The 20,022-nt window shown below is 44.0% G+C and overlaps 1 protein-coding gene and 1 pseudogene across 1 annotated transcript in view; one reads left to right on the top strand and one right to left on the bottom strand.

Moving 5' to 3' along the window:
* LOC126259203 (protein jagged-1b) overlaps nt 1-20,022 on the bottom strand; it is a 591,182-nt gene that overhangs the window by 515,429 nt on the left and 55,731 nt on the right. The gene's annotated exons all lie outside the window — the stretch shown is intronic.
* LOC126261202 (5S ribosomal RNA) lies at nt 13,235-13,352 on the top strand (annotated as a pseudogene).

The raw sequence follows: 20,022 nt of genomic DNA, 5'->3' as shown, positions 1-20,022 counted from the left end.
GGTCCATGGATTCATGAGATATTCTCCATACCCGTACACGCCCATCCGCTCGATACAATTTGAAACGAGACTCGTCCGACCAGGCAACGTGTTTCCAGTCATCAACAGTCCAATGTTGGTGTTGACAGTCCCAGGGGAGGCGTAAAGCTTTGTGTCGTGCAATCATCAAGGGTACACGAGTGGGCCTTCGATTCCGAAAGCCCACATCGATGATGTTTTGTTGAATGGTTCGCACGCTGACACTTGTTGATGGCCTAGCAATGAAAGTTGCAGCGATTTGCGTAAGTGTTACACTTCTGTCACGTTGAACCATTCTCTTCAGTCGTCGTTGGTCTCGTTCTTGCAGGATCTTTTTCCGGATTCCTGATATTCACCGTACACTTGTTAAATGGTCGTAGGGGAAAATCTCCACTTCATTGCTGGTTAGGAGATGCTGTGTCCCATCGCTCGTGCGCGGACTGTAATACCTCGTTCAAACTCACTTAAATCTCGTAGCAGCAGTAACCGATCTAACTCACCAGACACTTGTCTTTTACAGGCGTTGCCGACCGCAGCGCCGTATTCTGCATGTTTACATAACTCTGTATTTGAATACGCATGCCTATACCAGTTTCTTTAGCGCTTCAGTGTAAAAGGAGCGATATATGTAGGGTGCTAAAAAAAGTATTCCACATTTTGAGAGGTAGTAATATGAACCAAAACGAGGCAAAAATATATCCAGTGAACATGGGCTATAAAGAGTGTATCTTAAGAGGTATGAGCACTTGTTCATCTTGGCTACTGTGAAACACATCTCTTCTACTGTAAGTTCTTTGCTGTTACCAACGACCTACAGATTGCAGTAAACAAGTGAAGAAACTATAGCCAAGATATTCGTCTCGCGATAATCAGCGACTGCATTGATATTTAAAATAATTCTAATTTACTCTTCAGTCTCACTTGCACATTTTTAATTAGATTACATATTTTAATCACTCAGGATCATCTTCAGATCTAACTAGTTCCGTCAGAGCTGAAGACGATGCTGAATGTTTGCAACATGTAATCTAATGAAAAATGTGCAGCTGAGTCTGAGCTGTAAATGAGAGTTACCTTAAATGTAGAAACATTCCTGTGTTATTGGCTCTGGATACAGTTTGCTGTAAACAGCTAGTCGGTATTATTATTACAAACCAAATTCACAGTTCGCATACTTTAGTTCTACCGGAACCACTTTTTAGTTTGATAAGTTTGTGAAATGTACTTACATTGCTGCTTTATCTTTGCACTTACTAGCACAATCGAAGGTATTTCCACACAGGAAATGACAGACATGATCTTCTGTTATGGTCTGGTAAATGGAGCAACCGTCGAGACCATCTACTGTACGCTGAAAAATATCAAGAAACCAGAGTAATTTCTCCGCAAATCCCTAAGACGTCGGACAAAAGCATGTCTCACTATGAACGGACGGCATGTCTAAACTTCCTTTAACGATGGCTCACAAGTGCAGCTCGTACGTAATAGCAAGCAAATTACATTAGAAGCTTTGCTGTTTCACAATAACAAACTAATGTGTTATAATCTACTTACTCATTTGTTCACTGGATTTGTAGCTCGTTCGTAATATCAAAGAGCTTGCAGTGAAATGAGATGTGTCTTACAGCAGCGAAGATGAAAGAGTGCTCATAAGTCTTTAGGGATGCATTTTACAGGCCATATTTACTGGACATTTTCCCCTTGTTTTTGTGTATCATACCACCCTCAAGATACGGAATACTTAAAAGAAAAAAAAACCTCATCGGCGTTTCACAGTTCATGTAGGAGGGGGGCTGTCAAAAGAACAGCTTCAGCCTTGTTACGTTTTTATAAGGAAATGGAAAAAAAGCGCTGCGTAACCTGGAACGAATAAGAACAGAAAATTTCTTTGCCCGAGCTGTGAAATTCGTTGAATTGAGGATGTCATTTCTGGACATGAACCATAAATGGAAATCGGTAATACAACACAACAGAAAAATACAAAAATTGTTTTCCTCTGATCTCATTCATCATAGTTAGAAATAGATGCGTTTTACAGACCGCTGACTAAGGGACTTACTGTATTTCATTAAAATTCCTCCGAGAGTGTGACGATGTCGTGAGATGATAAAAGTATTGCAGGTAGTCTCCATCAGGGTGTTCTTGTCACCCTGGTGAAGGTTGCCTGCAGTAGTAGCGGAAACGATAACAGTTTTATCAAATCATGACGCTGTCGCACATCAGGAAATATGTTGTTGAAAATGGCTCTCCCACCGATAGCCTACACTCTTATTCAATGGTCGTTGCCACGTTCTCGCCTTAATAAATTATTAACGCACACGCTTTGTAAGTATTTGCATTATTTCGTACATGTATTAAAGTGTCATCGACAGCTTGTTCAGAATGTCTTCTTATGCAATAAGGCACTCAGAAGATTGTGTCAACGTTCAAAGAAAAGAATACGCTAATGCTGAAACTAAGGGTATGAAATAGAAATAAGTTACGTCATTGAGTTAGCACCTGTGGGTTCACGAGTATTGTTTGTTGTTATGGGTCACTTGTCAGGTCAGATCAACAAGAGAAGATTCAAAAAGCAGCTGTGCGGTTCGTTGTTCAGTCACAGCGAGAGTATCCACAAATTCTCAACAAACTCTGGGAACCCATATTACTTCTGCCGACATACATCTTACGTAATTATTACATCAGTAAAATTAAGAAAATTTTGGTTTACGGAGAGGTGCTCGGACCGCAAATCATTCTTGAATGGAACAGGCGAGGGGAAAACGGCAGAGTTGAGGATTAGCTAGGAGTTTACAGTTTTTCTTTAGAGAAACTGACGATAGAACGCTGTTCTTCCAAAGTGAAAGGGATTTGTTTCCTCCAGTAGTGCGATTAGCAAGTCAAGAATGCGGCCTGTTGAAGGACGGCGTGTGCGATAGTTTCTGGTGGAGTTATGTATTCCGTGGGAACGGAAAACGCGTGTATGGTTGCGTCACGGCAAGTCGCTACGCATACCTCAGCATTAACTTGTAGGAATGCGGCTGCCCCAATGAGTTACGTGCAATTCCAATGCGCTTAGACCACTCTAATCGCTTCTCGTTATTACGAAGATACTGTATGAGGTCATGGTCTTCACTGTTAGTGACAGGACTACCTACGGTGCAGTTCTTCCCGTGGCTCACGTTTAACATACGGAGGGAAGAGTCGGAAGCCGGAGGGTTGCAGCGACCACTCTAGGCTCAGGGCGACACTCGACAAAAGCCTGCTAGGGGATGAAGCTGATGGGGTGGGTGGGGGGAGGGGAGGGGGAGGCGGCACGACACAAAAAGCACCAGGCCTTTAACGGCCAACGGCCTTTGTCGGCATTTCAAATTAAACCCGTTCTCTACAATGCATGCCAGAGGAAACGTAGCCACCGTGGGACTTCTACCACGATGTTAATCCACGGCGACAAGCCTGTCCAGACCCCAAACTGTCCTCAAGCGAGTGCCTGATAAAATTACGGAACGTTTCATAGAGAAATGATTATTATGAGAGCTGGTGTTACTAACAATAAGACTACAGTTGACAGTTTATAAAAGTATATTTATCTGTAATATGTAACCGAGAAAAAAATTCAAAAAGGTGACTCTGTTTCACCAAAAGCATTTTATGCAGTTGTGGAGCATGATTTCAGATGATTAAGGGGGCATAAACGGATCTTGCTTGAGCACCTTCGATTTGATGATAGCATTGCTTCAGAACTTCAGAAAGGCATGTAGGAACTGAACATAGAAACTATGACAGTGGACCTGAAGATCATTTACAGTAACACCAAAGGAATATACTATCAGAATGCTAGTAGCAAAATAGTTAATATTAATGTTAAAGTTAAAGAAGATGACGAAATGAAAATAACAGATACTTAAAGAAATAAACAGCAGGATAAAAATGGTTTCGAGCTCGTGTGGGAAATTGAATGTTGCCTCTAAACGGTCTACAAGCAGTGTATAATGCCAGTACTAATTTACAGACGTGAAACATGGACTTTAAATGCGAGACTCGCATTCGGGAAGAGGACTGTTCAAACCAGCGTCCTGCCATTCACATTTAAGTTTTCCGTGGTTCCCCTAATCCACTAAAGGGAAATTCTGGCATGGTTCCTTTGAAAGGGCATGGCTGCTTTCCTTCCCCATCCTTGATACAACCCAAACTTGCGCTCCGTCTCTAGTGACTTCGTTGCCGACGGGACGCTAAACCCAATCTTCCTTCCTTCCTTTTACTATAAATGTGAAAACAATTTAGAAATTGAGCATTACCAAGCGAGCTGCGACATAAATTATTTGTTGAGCGTCACTTAAAGGGGCAGGGAAACAAAACAAATGGGTAAGAAGAAAACACAGATGTTGAAAGCGTGATTTTGTTAGTTTCGAAACTGAAAAGAAGATGAATTGGGTCTATGGCCAGACTTGATGGGAGATAAAGGAGATTCTGTTTTTCATTGCTCATAATAAGAAAAGATTTAGAGGACGATCTAACTGAATTTGCTTTGATATAAATAAACGGGCAGACAAACTTGGACGCTAAGTGTGGAGAAGTTTGGAGGACGCCTGAATCCAATAGTGAATGACAAACTTCTCATGATTACGATTTAAGAATGGTGATGATTAACATATTTTGTGTGTGTAGTTTGTTCCTAACTTGTTAAACGAAGAAATCCTTGTCATCATTTACTGGAATCCTTGTCATTATACCGTATGAAGTGTACTAGCTACATACTCGTATTACAGTATAGCATACAAGTCAGGTAAAGACTGTGCGTTATGGAGGAAAAGTGACTATGAAGCGTTAATTAGTTACAGTACTGCTGTTGATACTGATCGGCAAGCTACAAGAAGAAAGGAAAATTTTCAATATTTCAAAATAAAAATGATTCCAAATTCTGCAAAAAGAACAAGGCGCCTAGAGTACAAATTTTGCTTCGTTGCACAAAAGTAGAGATTTTTTCTTCAATTAGTGTTAGTTGTGAAAGAACAAAAGGTTTGAATCTGTCACTGTGTACAATTCGTATTGGCTTTTAAATAGCAGGTTATTCGTAATTTATACCAGTATAAATTCGAAAAGATGAAGCACATTGGATTACTTGTCGTATGGTGTGATCATAGAAATTTATTTTCTATTAGTCGAGATAGAAATAGTCTAAAATGAAGCTCTTTGTTACACGGCTACGGGAAAGTGGTGGCTCAAAGTTGAAAGTGACACACAACTGGCCTAAAATGTTGCATTTTCTGGTGGAAGGGAATTGTAATGACGCACCTGACTTCCGCTTCGCAGTGGACATTAAATTAGTCAGTGTAAACTGGGCCAATATCTCTTTATGATGACAGTTTCTAAACTTCAACCGACGTTCTGATATTAGGTGAAAGGTAAGATAAACGTTGTACAACGTACTGAAACGTTGCAAGAGGTTCCTCCTCGCCCCCCCCCCCCCCTTCCAGTACGGATGTTTGGTTGCAGCGTCCATTCAAGATGCGTATATTGGCATGTCTCTGAAGTCGAGTTGATCGATAGCGACTTCTTTTTTTTTTCTCTCTTTGGCGCGACCTCAGCGCGTGAATACTGTTGACAGCAGTTCAGCAGTAGAAGTCACTGCAATTTCAGCGTGACGTGGTCGGTGAAGGCAAGACTTTGTCACAAACTTGTAGCTAAATTATTGTGATTACTTTTCATGATGTGAATTTGTATTGCTCAAAGTGGATAATAAAGAATTTATGTAAAGTAAGAAATCAAAACTTGTGCTCATGTATCGTATCACGGGCAAAATGATTGGCTGAATGAATGCTTGCCAGAAAAGCGAAAAGTACTTTCAACTATAAATAAGAAACATGATCCGGCCGTTGTGGTAGAGTGGTTCTAGAAGCTTCAGTCCGGTACCACGCTGCTGCTACCGTCGCAGGTTCGAATCCTGCTTCGGGCACGGACGTGTGTGATGTCCTTAGGTTAGTTAGATTTAAGTAATTCTAAGTCTAGGGCACTGATGACCTCAGATGTTATGTACCATAGTGCTTAGAGCCATTTGAACCATCTTTGAAGAAACATTGCTTATTAGCTAATAAAAGTTATTTATTAGCCCTTTTGAGCAAATGAAATAACAGGAACACTTGAGAATGTTCACTAATCTGTTAGTTTCCTTAAGCGACTATCAGAAAATTTTACAGCTGTGAGGAGACTTTTCGTAATAAAACCGAGTAATGTTGCTCTGGGTGGGAGTCAAAAGACAGGAGAGAGACGGAGTTTTAACGGGAATTCGGGTGCGGCAGAGATAATCCGATCCCGGGAAGGCCGTGTTCGCTTCTCCCGGGGCCCAAATAAAGAGAGAGGCGGCTCTGGGCAGATGGCCATCAGCAGGAGTCGGCGTGGTTGGGGACCTCGCTGTGAATAATTCATGCCACTGCCGTTTCCTCACTTCACAGCTCGCGGGCGAAGTACGAGAGGGCGAAAAATTTGAGTGGGAGAAAATTAAAGCAGAACGTCTCTCTCCAGAAAGCTCGCTCAATTACGCGCGAATTCTGCGACGTACATCAGAAGTTCAGTTAGAGTTATCTGGTGCCTGTTGACGACCTTGTGTGTTCATTGTCGACTTTACCCTAGTAATATTGTAATTTAAGCACATAATTCAGGTAAGACAATGGTAAATAGTGGCGGGTGCTACAAGATGACGCTATAAAGGGCCTGTAAATACGAATTTTGGGCTTTTGTCATCTGGCCAGGTATCATCCCTTGCTCCACTGCTGATGTACAATCACTTAATCCAGTGAATATTCATGATACTTGGATACTCGTATTTTCCACTTCATTCGGATCTCCGGATCCTTTGAAGAGGCAGCAAAACAAGATGTGGAAGGACTAAAAAGATTCTCATGCAAGATGCATGATACAAAATTTCAACTGGTTTTCCTGTTCGAAACGGAAACAACGGCGCTCCCCAGACCCCAACTCTGTTTTACTGTGCAGTAGTCAGTGTTTCGTCGGGCGTGTACAGAAGATAATGTGTAATGGGCGATAAAGAAGGTTCCATTTAAGGGCGTTGCTGCAGTGTATATGCAACGTAGCGTGATTCCTAAGTGGGTATATCAACACTGACATTTAGGAAAGGGATTAGTGTGGCATTCGTGTCTTCCCAGACGCGTGCGTTAAATGCGCAAACTTGAACTATGGCGGCGTTGTTTCCAAATGCGTCCAAGCACGACCAATGTGCTGTTATTCTTTCCTGGGCTGTCGAAGGGCAAACACTGCCAGATATTCATCAGAAAATGAAGAACTTGTGTGGTCCAGTATGTCTGTCGCAAACCACCGTTGTGAAATGGTGCACCAAGGGGTGTTGCTGTTTGATGATAACGCATGTCCCCGTATCGCAAATGTCGCAATGTAGAAGTCACGCAAACAAATGGGAGACAATTCGATCAACGCCCTATAGTCCTGATCTCTCCCCGTGCGATTATAAAGCCTTCGGTCTCTTAAAAATGCCTTGAAGGGTTGGCGATTCTTGTCGGATTAGGATGTGCAGCAGGCACTTATGGACTTCTACACGCAGCAGGACACGGTGTTTTGCCAAACAGGTATCTTCAACCTGGTGGGACGGGTGGATGATTCCTACACTGCTCACGACGATTTTGCCTGATTGACATGCCCATTCTGGACTGTACGGCCTTCGAACGGGAACTTTTTGATCATCCCCTTATATCAGAAGACCTTGTTCAGAGTGCTGCAGATTGAGGCACTTTTTCTAGGGCGTTGTCTTTACATCTTACGTTTATTTCTGTACTACCCGAACTTGGCGGATATTGTGTGCTACTTGGTCGTAGAGGATATGGTAGCGTCGATCTTTCTTCTTTTTGCAGGTATGTCCTCAGAATTTTCCGGACCGATAGGATTATCCAGATTATGTATCGACATAAAAAAGGCCAAGTGGACCATTCATGTTTTATGCAGGTTTAGGGCATTATCAAATGTTTTTATTTTCTTTATTTTTGCGTTTTAGTGTATAGATCATAGACGTGGCAAAATTTCTTAGAAGCAAGTAGCGACACTTCTTGTTGGTCAGATACTATTAGCTTAATACTCATTTCGTCAAAAGTTGTCACCCGTTAAACTTTATCAGAACAACTGGCATCACTTTCTACAATTTTATGTCAGTTGATTTCTTTTTTAGTTAAATTCTTGAGACAAAGAGGTTACAAGCAATAGATTAAATTCATATAATTTTCTATAAAGCATAGAAAATATGTAATCGTAATAGTTTCCACTGGCCGTATAGGAAGTATGTTTAGAATCTGTGCAGCACAGAATATGCTTTCAGAATTTAAAAAGAAAAAAAGAACGCTTGGGGATTAAAGTATTGAAGAGTAATAGAAGATAAATGGCTATGAAAGCTGGAAAAGAGGGAGGTTTAGTGGAAGGATACTGGTGTTCACCACCTCCGAAAACGGCGAACCATCATCGTGCAGGGTGGTTTCTGTACTGCCGTGGTGTACTCCTAACTTTGCTTGTAGGGGGTAAAGCTGTCACAGATGTATGCTACCGAAATATCCTGCCGAGATTGTGGGAAGCTGAAGCGTCGTGGGAAGCTGTGCAAGGGAAAGTCTTTGCTCGACGATAAAGTGCCAGCTCACCGCACATAGGACAAAGTCATACTCGTTGCTTCTCTGGGCTGTCAGCTTTTAGAACCCTAGTATGGCACAGAGCAACTTTTCGCTCTTTCCTCGGATGAAGAAAACACTGCATTCTGATCTAATCCCAAAAGGATTTTATTCAAAAAGATAGGAAGATAAGGGACTCGACGCGTTATTAGAAAGAAAACTGACGACCATGAAACTGTATGCCAGACTGACCGGTTCTAGGAACCTTTGCCTTTCGCGTGCAAGGTTTTTACCGACTGAGCTACCCAGGCACGATCCACGACAGGTCCTAAAAGCTTCACTTTCCGCCAGTACCTCATTCTTACCTTCCAAAAGTCAGGCATGCAGTTAAGTTTCATATCAGCACAGTCTCCACTGCAGAGTGAAATTTATTTGGGAAACATACCTGGGGCTGTGGCTAAGCTGTCTCTAGAACATCCTGTCTTCCAGGAGTGTTAGTCGTGCAAACAAATGGCTCTGAGCACTATGCGACTTAACTTCTGAGGTCATCAGTCGCATAGAACTTAGAACTAATTAAACCTAACTAACCTAAGGACATCACACACATCCATGCCCGAGGCAGGATTCGAAACTGCGACCGGAGCGGTCGCTCGGTTCCAGACTGTAGCGCCTAGAACCGCACGGCCACTCCGGCCGGCTAGTCGTGCAAGCTTGACAGAAGAACTGTCGTGAAGTTTGTAAGCTAATAGATGAGGTGCTGGTGGAGATAAAGCTGTGGGTACGAGTCATTTGCCCCGTTCAGTCGGTAGAGCACTGGCCCACAAAAGGTAAAATGTCCCGAGTTTGAGTCTCGGTCCAGCAGAGTTTTAGTGTGCCACGAAGTATCATATTAGCGCACACTCCACTTCAAAGTGAAAAATTAATTCTGGTAACTGAGGAGTGTCCGCGTTTGTAGCTGTGTAGTCATTACGGCTGGATAGTCAATACGGCTGTGTAGTCATTGCGGCTGATTGTCATGCCGGGAAACCAGCTTCGGTTCCTGCTACTGGCAGGGATTATTCCTTAGTGGTAAGACTGGTGCGGGGTGCACTCATCCTCGTGAGACGAACTCAGGAGGTAATGGCGGCCGGGCGACCCCTCTCAGGGCGGTTCGGCTGCCGCTCCACAAGTTCTCTAACGCCACTACGGCGACTTGCGAGTGAATGAGGATGAAATGATGATGAAAGACACACAACACACAGTCATCTCGAGGCAGAGAAAATCCCTGTCCCAGCCGGGAATCGAACCCGGGACCCCGTGCGTGGGAAGCGAGAACGCTACCGCAAGACCACGAGCCGCGGACAGTCAGGAGGTACTAGTTGATCAGTAGCGGTTCAGAGGTCAAATAAGAGCAGTGTGCTGACCACATACCGCTGCATACCGCAGCCGATGGCGCCATTGGCAGATGATGACCCGCCGTTCTGACGGACCCGATTGGCCCATCTCCTGTCAGAACCCAGAACTTTACCTTTCACTTGTTTAACTGAGGACTGACTGGGGTTCGTGAATCACCCAACGTTCGACAGGCGGTGGATGTAGGGTGAGTGGCTGTTCTGAGGACTCTTGGTACGTGTTCACAGATGGTGGTAACAGTGTGCTGCAGTAGCGGTGGCGGTCAGTACAGGAAGCCACTTCCTCCGCGCCCGCGGCAAGTGCGCCATTACAGCGCGGAGACGCGTTGCGCGCGGAACCCGTCGGCTGGCCGGGTCGGCGGCGCGGCGTCATGCCGGCCACGTCGCCCGACCGGCCCCGTGTTTAATGAACTGGATAAAATGTCCCGCTGGCGGCTATAAACAACACGCGTCGCCCAGCCCGTCCACCGGTGGCCATTGTTCGCGTCTGCCGCCGCCGTCTTTTGCGGGCGCGACGCCGCACCTCTGAGGACCGGCGCGAGAAGACGCTTCCCGCCGGCGGCTGCATTCCCCGCTTTTGTTTCCTTTGGCTTCTTTAGCGCCAATAAGACCCGCCCGCTGGCGACCCAATAAGAGATCCGCGCGCTATTTCCGTTTCTTGCCTCGGTGAATTCTCAAGTTTGCTGAATCTGGACGGGAAACGGTTTTGCGGTGTGCTCTCCCTTTTGTCGACAGGCCTTCCAGTTTATGAGTCGACCTCTAGAGTGTTAGAGTCTGAAGGGTCGTTCGACATATTGCTTGTGCAACTGATTCACAGTACTGTGGTGGCGCGAAAATACCTGTCAAGCAGTTTACCACCTGCAGCAGTATCTACATACGCATCCACACAGTGCAGACCAATCTGACGTCCACGGCCCGAGGGAAGTATTAGAGGTTCGATTCGCGTATGTAGCGCAGGGAGGGTCACTGTTTAAATATCTCTGAACAAGCTGTAAATAGTTTATACTGATATCGGTGTCCGAAAGTTGTGGTGTATTGGTTATCGCTGCTGCTGCTCGTGCAACCCAAGGGGTTCGATTCCCGGCGGGCTCGGGGATTTTCTCCGCTCGGAAACTGACTGTTTATGTTGTTCTCATAATTTCATCACATCATCAACATCGACGCCCAAGTCGCCGAAATGGTGCCAAATAGTAAAACTTACACTAGACAGCCGAAATGCCTGTGTACATGGCTCATCGTTTTGTGGTGGTCCTTGATCGCAAAGATGAACAAAAACCGAAATGTAAAAGTATTAATAGCTAAGTAAGCGGTCAGAGGCTCCCTTTATTGTCTTGTTATACTACATACATCATCATATATATTTTGTAAACACTGTTTTTTATTCTCTGCTGTTAGATAGGTACCAGAGGTTAGCAAAAATTGGCAGACATGTACATGTCGCTTCAATTCACATCAATCCAGCTGATTATGACGAAGGATTAAACATCTAAAACAAGCAATGGAAATAAAATAATTTGTAACCAGAAACAGTAAACAGTAATGGTTGAACTGTGTAAGCATTCACTTGAGCACGAACAACTGCTACAATTCCGCACTGCATTGATAATGACCTGACACAGATCGAAATCTGATCTGCGTTGTGACTATAAATGTCATACTAAAGCAACTTAATTCCACGACTGATTGCTGCTCTATCTAACCCAAACTTTTTTCTAACTTTATCTTCACTGTTTCCCTTGGGAGCGGTCCGTAGAGCACTGGAAAAAAAAATTCCTGGATTTCTCATTTAACACCGGTTCTTGGTTTTGTAAGTAGGCTTTCGAGAAGTATTTGATGTCCATTTTCCAGTGCCTTCTAGCTCTGATCTATGAGGATTTCCGTGACGCTCTCCCGTGAGCCAAACAGACCTATGTCCAATAGTGCAGCCCTTCTTCTTTTCATACATTCAGTGTCCCATGTTCGACCTATTTTGTCACACGGACTTGAGAAGTATACTAGAATGAGCCAGAAAAACGTTTTGCGAGCAGTCGTCTTTGTTGAGTGACTGCATTTTCCCAGTATCCTATCAACGAACCGAAGTCTGCTACATACTTTATCTAAAACTTAGCCTATGTTATAACTCAATTTACTATCTTTTCAGATTGTTACACATAGGCATTTGTCTGAGATCACTGATTTCAATGGTGACTCACTGATATTGTACTCATAGGATACCATGTTCTTTCTTTTTGTGAAACGAACAATTTTAACATTTCTGAACATCTAAAGCAAATTGTTAATCTTTGCACGACTTCGAAATCTGATCGAGATCTGACTGGAATGGAGCAGAAGACAGCATTATGTCCACAATATAGATAACAGACGACCACACTTTTCGTCTTTCAGAAGAACAGTTCGAATCCACTGCCCGTCATCGGGGAATTCATTGTCAGGGAGCGCTTTATGATATCGAAATTTCATGGCGAATGGATTTTACGACACAGGGGTGCGAAGTTGCTGGTATGAGTTACTGCGGAAGCTTTTGGAGGTTTAGGGTAACGAAACGCTTGAAGATAAAGTGAGTCTGTAGTGGGAATGTGTTGTTTGTAAATTTAGATGGAGAATGGCACAGTAGCAATGCAGACTTTTTGTAGGTTTGTTGTCTTTGGAAGCGATAAAAAAAAATGGTTCAAATGGCTCTGAGCACTATGGGACTCAACATCTTAGGTCATAAGTCCCCTAGAACTTAGAACTACTTAAACCTAACTAACCTAAGGACATCACACACACCCATGCCCGAGGCAGGATTCGAACCTGCGACCGTAGCAGCCCCGCGGTTCCGGACTGCAGCGCCAGAACCGCACGGCCACCGCGGCCGGCGAAGCGATAAAAGTTTTGGGAAGACAGTGGCTACAAAAGCGATGACTCCGTCTCTTAGGGATTTGGAATGTTGTTTTGATATATCAGTAGTTTTTACTGGAAATGCTCGTTTTAGTTTCTAGGCGGCCACTCACTTTTAACCTGGACGAAATCATCAACTTCGATAAAGACACAACCCAACAGTTTTGTTTCAGGTCAACAGATAAGCAAGTTTGTTGCTCTTGACCGTTGAACATTTCCTAGCAGTGGCGAGCGTCACAACAACGGCACAAGTGTGAGAAAGCGGCCTCATTGACGGAAAAACCTCCACATTTCCGTGGAATGACATAAAGAAACTATCAAAATTTGTGTCCCTTGACTTTAGTTCGAGGCAACGGCCTTGCCGCAGTGGATACACCGGTTCCCGTGAGATCACCGAAGGTAAGCGCTGTCGGGCGTGGTCGGCACTTGGATGGGTGACCATCCAGGCCGCCATGCGCTGTTGCCATTTTTCGGGGTGCACTCAGCCTCGTGATGTCAATTGAGGAGCTACTCGGCCGAATAGTAGCGGATTCGGTCAAGAATACCATCATAACGACCGGGAGAGCGGTGTGCTGACCCCACGCCCCTCCTAACCGCATCGTCCACTGAGGATGACACAGCGGTCGGATGGTCCCGGTCGGCCATTCGTGGCCTGAAGACTGAGTGCTTTTTGACTTTAGTTCTAATCGCGTTTCTTCTCAGTCCGAACCCAGGATGCCACCAAAGACCCTTCCCGGTTGATTTTTAGTCCGTAAGAGTTTTTATAAACAGTGATTCACGCCGATTCTGAGATACGCGTTCCAGGAGACAGGGCAACCTTGCCGCTGCAGCAGCCCTGCTCAGCTGGCAGGTGGCATAATATGAGATTGCCGCTAATCTGCGCTCCGCTGGCTTCTCTCGCAGCGCCTCACCTGCTGGGACGCCAAGCCAGGCCACGCCAGCTGCCGTCCTCTGGGTGCTAAGCCTGCGGAACATAACGGCTGGCCGACGGCTCCCGACTCAGATTACATTCTCCGGCTTGGAGTAGCTCTGCTCTCTCCCTGCTCTCACAGACGGACGAGTACTGCACAGCAGAGGCCGATGAGTCCCTAGGAGCGTCTTGCTATCTGTGCAATGGCGGCAGCTTTGTCACAACATCACGTACAGCGTAATAACGACACTGACTAAACAGGGCTCAGGTGTTACATGATAATGACGACACTCCTACCTCTCTTCCCTTCAGACGTTGTCAGATATTTATGTGCGATATGATGATACTGGTGAATGAAACCGACTTGTTGAGACATTCTTCTTCATTTGATTCTTGTCTGTTTAGAGGTACATCGACAATTTTTAGCTAAGAGGAAATGCTTTGTAGGTCATTTCTTTATTTGATTATTAGTTCCTGGCTGCGGCCAGCTTCATAGCGATTACAGAAGTAAACGACCATCATCATATTAGCGTGAACTATTTTCAGTACCCCAGGCTCGATCTAAGAAAGCCCGATGACTGGACAGCGATTCGAACACGGTTCCTCCTGCATAAAAATCCATTTCGTCACCAGTGACCTTTGTCTTTCACTTTTTTGTCCTCAACAGCACGCATGAGTATTATAGGATGTTCAATAAAATACACCCTAGTCGCTGATATTTTCAGACTTGTCATTTCTTGCACGTAACGTTTCTTGCGCGTAAAATCAAAAAAATGTTCAAATGTGTGTGAAATCTTATGGGACTTAACTGCTAAGGTCATCAGTCCCTAAGCTTACACACTTAACCTAAATTATCCTAAGGACAAACACACACACCCATGCCCGTGGGAGGACTCGAACCTCCTCATAAAATTCATCTACCCTACGAAATTTACCTCTTTTTAGGGTTATGTAGCTCAGTCGGTGAAAACGGAACCCTTACAGGAGCACTTTGTTGTCTGTTGTCTGTCCAACTGTTAAAACCCTTTCTCTCAGGAACGGGAAAGTTGAAGTTTATGTCACATACTATGGCCTAAAAAAAAAAAAAAAAAAAAAAAAATGTTCAAATGGCTCTGAGCACTATGGGACTCAACTGCTGAGGTCATTAGTCCCCTAGAACTTAGAACTAGTTAAACCTAACTAACCTAAGGACATCACAAACATCCATGCCCGAGGCAGGATTCGAACCTGCGACCGTAGCGGTCTTGCGGTTCCAGACTGCAGCGCCTTTAACCGCACGGCCACTTCGGCCGGCTCACTGATCAAAACCTCCAGGCTACGTCCGTTGGCCTAGAATCATCAAATTTGCCAAGAAGCAAGGTTTCACAGTATAACCAAATGAAAAAATCCGAAACTGTTAATCTGTAATTATATCACAAGAAAAAAAAGGTATCTTTTGTCAGACTGTCTGTCCACCTGTCTAGAAAAAAAACTTTTTGTCAGGAACGGTTAGACGTGTACGTTGAAATTTATCTCATATACAAAGGTGATTGGTCCCTTGGCCGTATAATAAAAGCTATCTTCTAAGTCACTGCAGTCAAAAGATACAGCGATTTGTGTCACGTATTTTGATACTCGCAAACTCACTCATCATAACCTATAAGGCGTATCCTGTTGGTCTAAAATCATGAAATTTGGCAAGAAGAAAGATAACTAGTACAAGTAAAACGAAAAATCCGAAGTCGTTAATTTTTAATTCTGTCACACGAAGAAAAGACTTCGTTATTTGTTGTCCGGCTTCAAACTTGGAATTAAACCATTCTCGAAGGTCTTGGAATTCATGGGAAAAGTAAAAGAAGATTGGTTTCAACGTCCCGTGGACATCAACGTTCTTAGAGACGGAACACGAGCTCCGATTGTGTCAAGGAGGAAGTAGGAAATTGGCCATGCCTTTTCAAAGGGACTATCCAGGCAGTTGCCTGAATTAATTTTGGGAAAACGGAAAACTTTAATCTGGATGGCCGAACGCGGTTTTGAGCCTCGTCACGAATGCGAGTCTAGTGTGCTAACCACAGCGTCATATCGCTCGGAGGATATCTTACCAGTATCAATGTCGATAACAGGCAAAAATCGCCAAGATTCTGTATTTCCTGAATCGATGAACAGTCTTTGTACATAAGTTTGTGCACAAGTCGTAATCCCACCTGGCCAATTTTTCTCTGTTGGTTAGACTAATCCATTCCTCCACGTGAGGGCTGAGATGTTTACTTTTTAAGGTGACAGCATACGAGTACTGTGCGTGCTTTCGTAAATAATACACTTATCATTCTCTGAGGTTCCTTTACGGAAAAATATCGTGAAGACAAAATGTTTAAAAATCTTCGAAGAACGATATGGTCTCGATGGCATCTAGGAAACGATCAAATATCCGCACGAATCGACAGAGAAAGGAAATGAATCAGGAAGAAGAAATTTGCAATTTGAAGAGAGATAAACAATATAGAAACATAGCGCCGTTACGTCAACGAAGCTGAATGCCAATTAATGTAGCAGGAGAAGCGGGTCGTCATCTTTTTCCTGGCCTTTACCACGTATCTTGACGGGGTCGGCATGTTTAACTGGGTTCGGCAATATTAGTGGTAGAGCTCCCCCTTCCCTTCCCCGACGGAATTTGTGTTCGCGAATCGTGTAACTGAGGCGGAAGTGGGTACGACCCTTACATTTACCTAGTCAGATGTTGGAAAGCGCCTAGGAACCAAGTTCACGTTAGCCGGCACTTCAGCTCTCCTCGTTAATCCGCCGGCCGGACTCGATTCGGGGCCGGTGGGCCTCCCAGCACCCCGGAAACAGTGCCCTAGGGGACGCGACTATCCGTGCGGGTGTAACATGAAAAGCGATAAAAGCAACAATTCTTGGTTAACAGTGTTATTGCTCAACAGAGGTTGCATACAACTTTCTCAGTTCATTCTGCACCAACAGTTGCTTTAAGCACTGGTTTTAGCAGCAGCTGGAATTCATCCGCCGTTTTGTCTCGTCGCGTGAGGTTTATATTCGCAACAGTTGGTTCTCGAGAGCATGTGGCCTCGGTTCTCAGATAACACGGTGCAGAGAAGCCGCATTATAACGCAATGGTTCGCGAAATCGGCTTGAGTAGGGTCCTCTATGTTCAGAGAGCTACCTGTGGGGGCTGCCCAAAGGACTGGAAACGGCTGTGGTTGGAGTTGGCCGCTCGTCCGGCCTGTGCGTGAGGAATGCCGACCGGTGTTTGCCGACGGTTAGCGCGCCCAGGGGTGTGCGTCACGCACCACGCACCGCCGACGCGTGCAGCAGTACCAGAGACAACATACCGCGCTCGTCAGATCAAGCATCTAATCCAATTCCTAAGCAGTGCCCAGAGAGTTACCTACTAAAATAATGGAATGCGTGTGGAAAATGGAAAGGGTGGGAGTCTGAACGAAAGGCACGGTGAGGGAGCTTCATGAAGTAAGTTTCAGCGGCTATTCCACACGAGATCTTTCATTTGATCACAGAGGCGTTACCGGTAAAGCAAACGGAAAGCGTCCGTTCATTACTTTACTAAATGAAAGACACCTCTTATAAATGATTGTTCCTTAGCATCAGCCCATCCTCGAACGATGCATACTGCAACGTCTGCTGTGGCTGAAAAGACCCACTCGAGAGTAGCAGTCGCTACTTTGAATGCGAGAAACGTGAGGGACTTCGAACAGAAGCCGCTCCCTTCCCGTCTTATCCTGTTCCTGATGTATTCTTGTGTGCGGTTTTCTTTTTTTTTTTAAATATTGGCATTGGTCAGGTGTTCCTTACAGACATCCTTGAGCAAAATTGGAGGCTTCCCACTTGCTTCACACCATATTGAAGTTCTCCGGAACAGCAGTTTTTTCGGTATTCGGGAGACATGTGCCTGACACGTTCTAGCCACCTTAGACGTCGGTGGCTCAGAAGTGCATGAATGCTGATTGTGCTTGCGAGCTGTTAAGACTTCGGTGTTGTGTATTATGTCTCTCAAGGGATCTGAACGATTCTCCGGAGGCAGTGGAGATGAAAGCTGTTCATTCGAGATTCGTGCTTAGCAAGAGTTGTCCACATCTCAGAGCTATAGATAAGGGTGCTAATAAAATAAGCGTTATATACATGTAATTTAATTTTTATTGTGAGTAGCCCATTGTTACATAATCTGTTTTTTAATCTAGACATGATAGATAATGCTTTTGCGAATCTGACAAACGTTGTGCACTTTAGATTATTAAATGCACGTGTGAAAAAATATATATTTTCAGTTATTGCCAAAACTCCTGCATACTTTACTGTGAAATGATGAAAGAAATATGAAGTTTATGCAGTCAATTTCACACTGCCGGTAGGCCATCGCAATTTCGATTCACTCCCGTTTTCCTGACCAATGAAGAGTTTCTTTTCCCAATGAAGCACTGTCGGTTTCGTCCTCTACATTTGGCCCTTAGAACTATAGTGCCTTTATTATCAACTGAGTGCTAAACACTAACAAACAAAATAAAAAAAATGTAGAAAGTAAGAGTGCAAGATAGGTGCAGAATATAAGTACTACACGAAAATGCTATTAATTCTCGTTTTTCGTTTTACAGGCCACAACGATTTCTCAAGATTGTGGAAATGTCTTCGCTACTCCGGCTGTTTGAGTATAAATGCCTAACGAAGGGACTCGACGGAATTAAAGAGTTCTTAATCAAGACTAAATATTCTCGTGAAGTAAATTCTAATTCTTAGTAAGCTATAATGCTTAAACTGTGTTTAAACACTTTAATATTTGCTGGCAAATTAGGTATATATTTGATATAATGCGTTGATCAAATTAACTGCCTAAGCTAGGTGTTCGAAGGTGGCTTCCGGCGGACTAATACTGTAGGCACAGCAACTAAGTGCCGCAGCTAGAATTTTGAGAGCAGGGTATAATGAAGCACATTTTTCCATATCACGAGCTCAAACAAAAAGACTACTAATGTGGTGAACACCGTTTGACAGACCCATTAGCGGCCAATGCCGCGCGAGGCATAGTTATCTTATGCATTAATAAACTCAGATTAAAGTTAATCTATCATGTTTCGTTCAATCTACGTCAGACAGACCCGGTACGGGGGGAAAAAAACGGGAGAGAAAAAGCAATAGCGCCCTTATATAGAAAGTAGCGAGCAGACGTCCGTGCAAAATTGCGCTAATGCCACAGCAGACATAATGACTTGAATTATCTCCGGCGCTGGCGCTTTTCGTTCTCTGTTGGGCAAACACAACAGAGTGCGGGCGCAGCGCATCGCCGACAGGAGCACCTTGTTTTTGTCTGCCTCGCGCTCTTTGTTGCTCGCCCAGGAAGACTCATCGAGGCAACCGAATATACCGCACGTTTCTTGGCCAACGGGACGTGAGCGAACTGATTGCTGATCGTGTAATTATCTTTTGTCCGGCGCGAGCGATTTTTCTGGACGCACTTTAAAGGAGTTACAAGGAGTGACGCGTGCAGCACTAATTCTTGTCTAATGTTTCTTCGGGGCTATGCTAATAAGACTCCAGTGATTTATACGGCCTTCTGAGACTAGGTAATTAACTGTCTTCGTTTAAAAATTGTATCATTTATCTTAAAGGCTTAGTCTACAGACTTCAAAAACAACCGGGTGTGGACATATTATACATTCCGAATCACTCTAGCCAATTGCTGGAACAAAACAGCGATACATTTGTCAAATCATGAGTTCACATACAGTTCTATCACTAGGTTGGATAGTCTGAAGTCCGTGAGCTTTCCATTTTGTATAGACTACTGCAATACAATGTTACTATTTTTATAACCTTAGTTCTGTGTCCGATTAGAGTGAGGTTATTGGTAATCTTGATCAACATTTAGAATTGTTTGTGAATAAAAGAGATCATTCATTTTGATCACTCTTCTTTGTAGGATAGAACATCTTTTTCTGGACATAAACTATCTTCTACTTTCACCATGTAGTACATAAGTTAAACGCGGATTGGACTGGATCCGTTGCCGTAAGGACATATAGAAAACATTTTTTAACTAAATTTTCTGTCAACGTAATTTTTCTTCATTCTTCCTTCCTATTACAAAGTTTGATTTGAGGGAATGGAGTGAATGGAAGGCCTCTCTTTAGTTGTATAGAATCGAGTACCTGAATCGTATTAGACGAACAGCTATATGTAATGGCCAGGGCGGGAAAAGTTTTAGCATATCTTGTAGCTATAA

This window comes from Schistocerca nitens, chromosome 5 (assembly GCF_023898315.1).
Source record: "Schistocerca nitens isolate TAMUIC-IGC-003100 chromosome 5, iqSchNite1.1, whole genome shotgun sequence".
In the NCBI taxonomy this organism is placed as follows: Eukaryota; Metazoa; Arthropoda; class Insecta; order Orthoptera; family Acrididae; genus Schistocerca; species Schistocerca nitens.
Note: the sequence above shows the minus strand (reverse complement) of the source record. Positions and strands in the feature narration are given on the sequence as shown.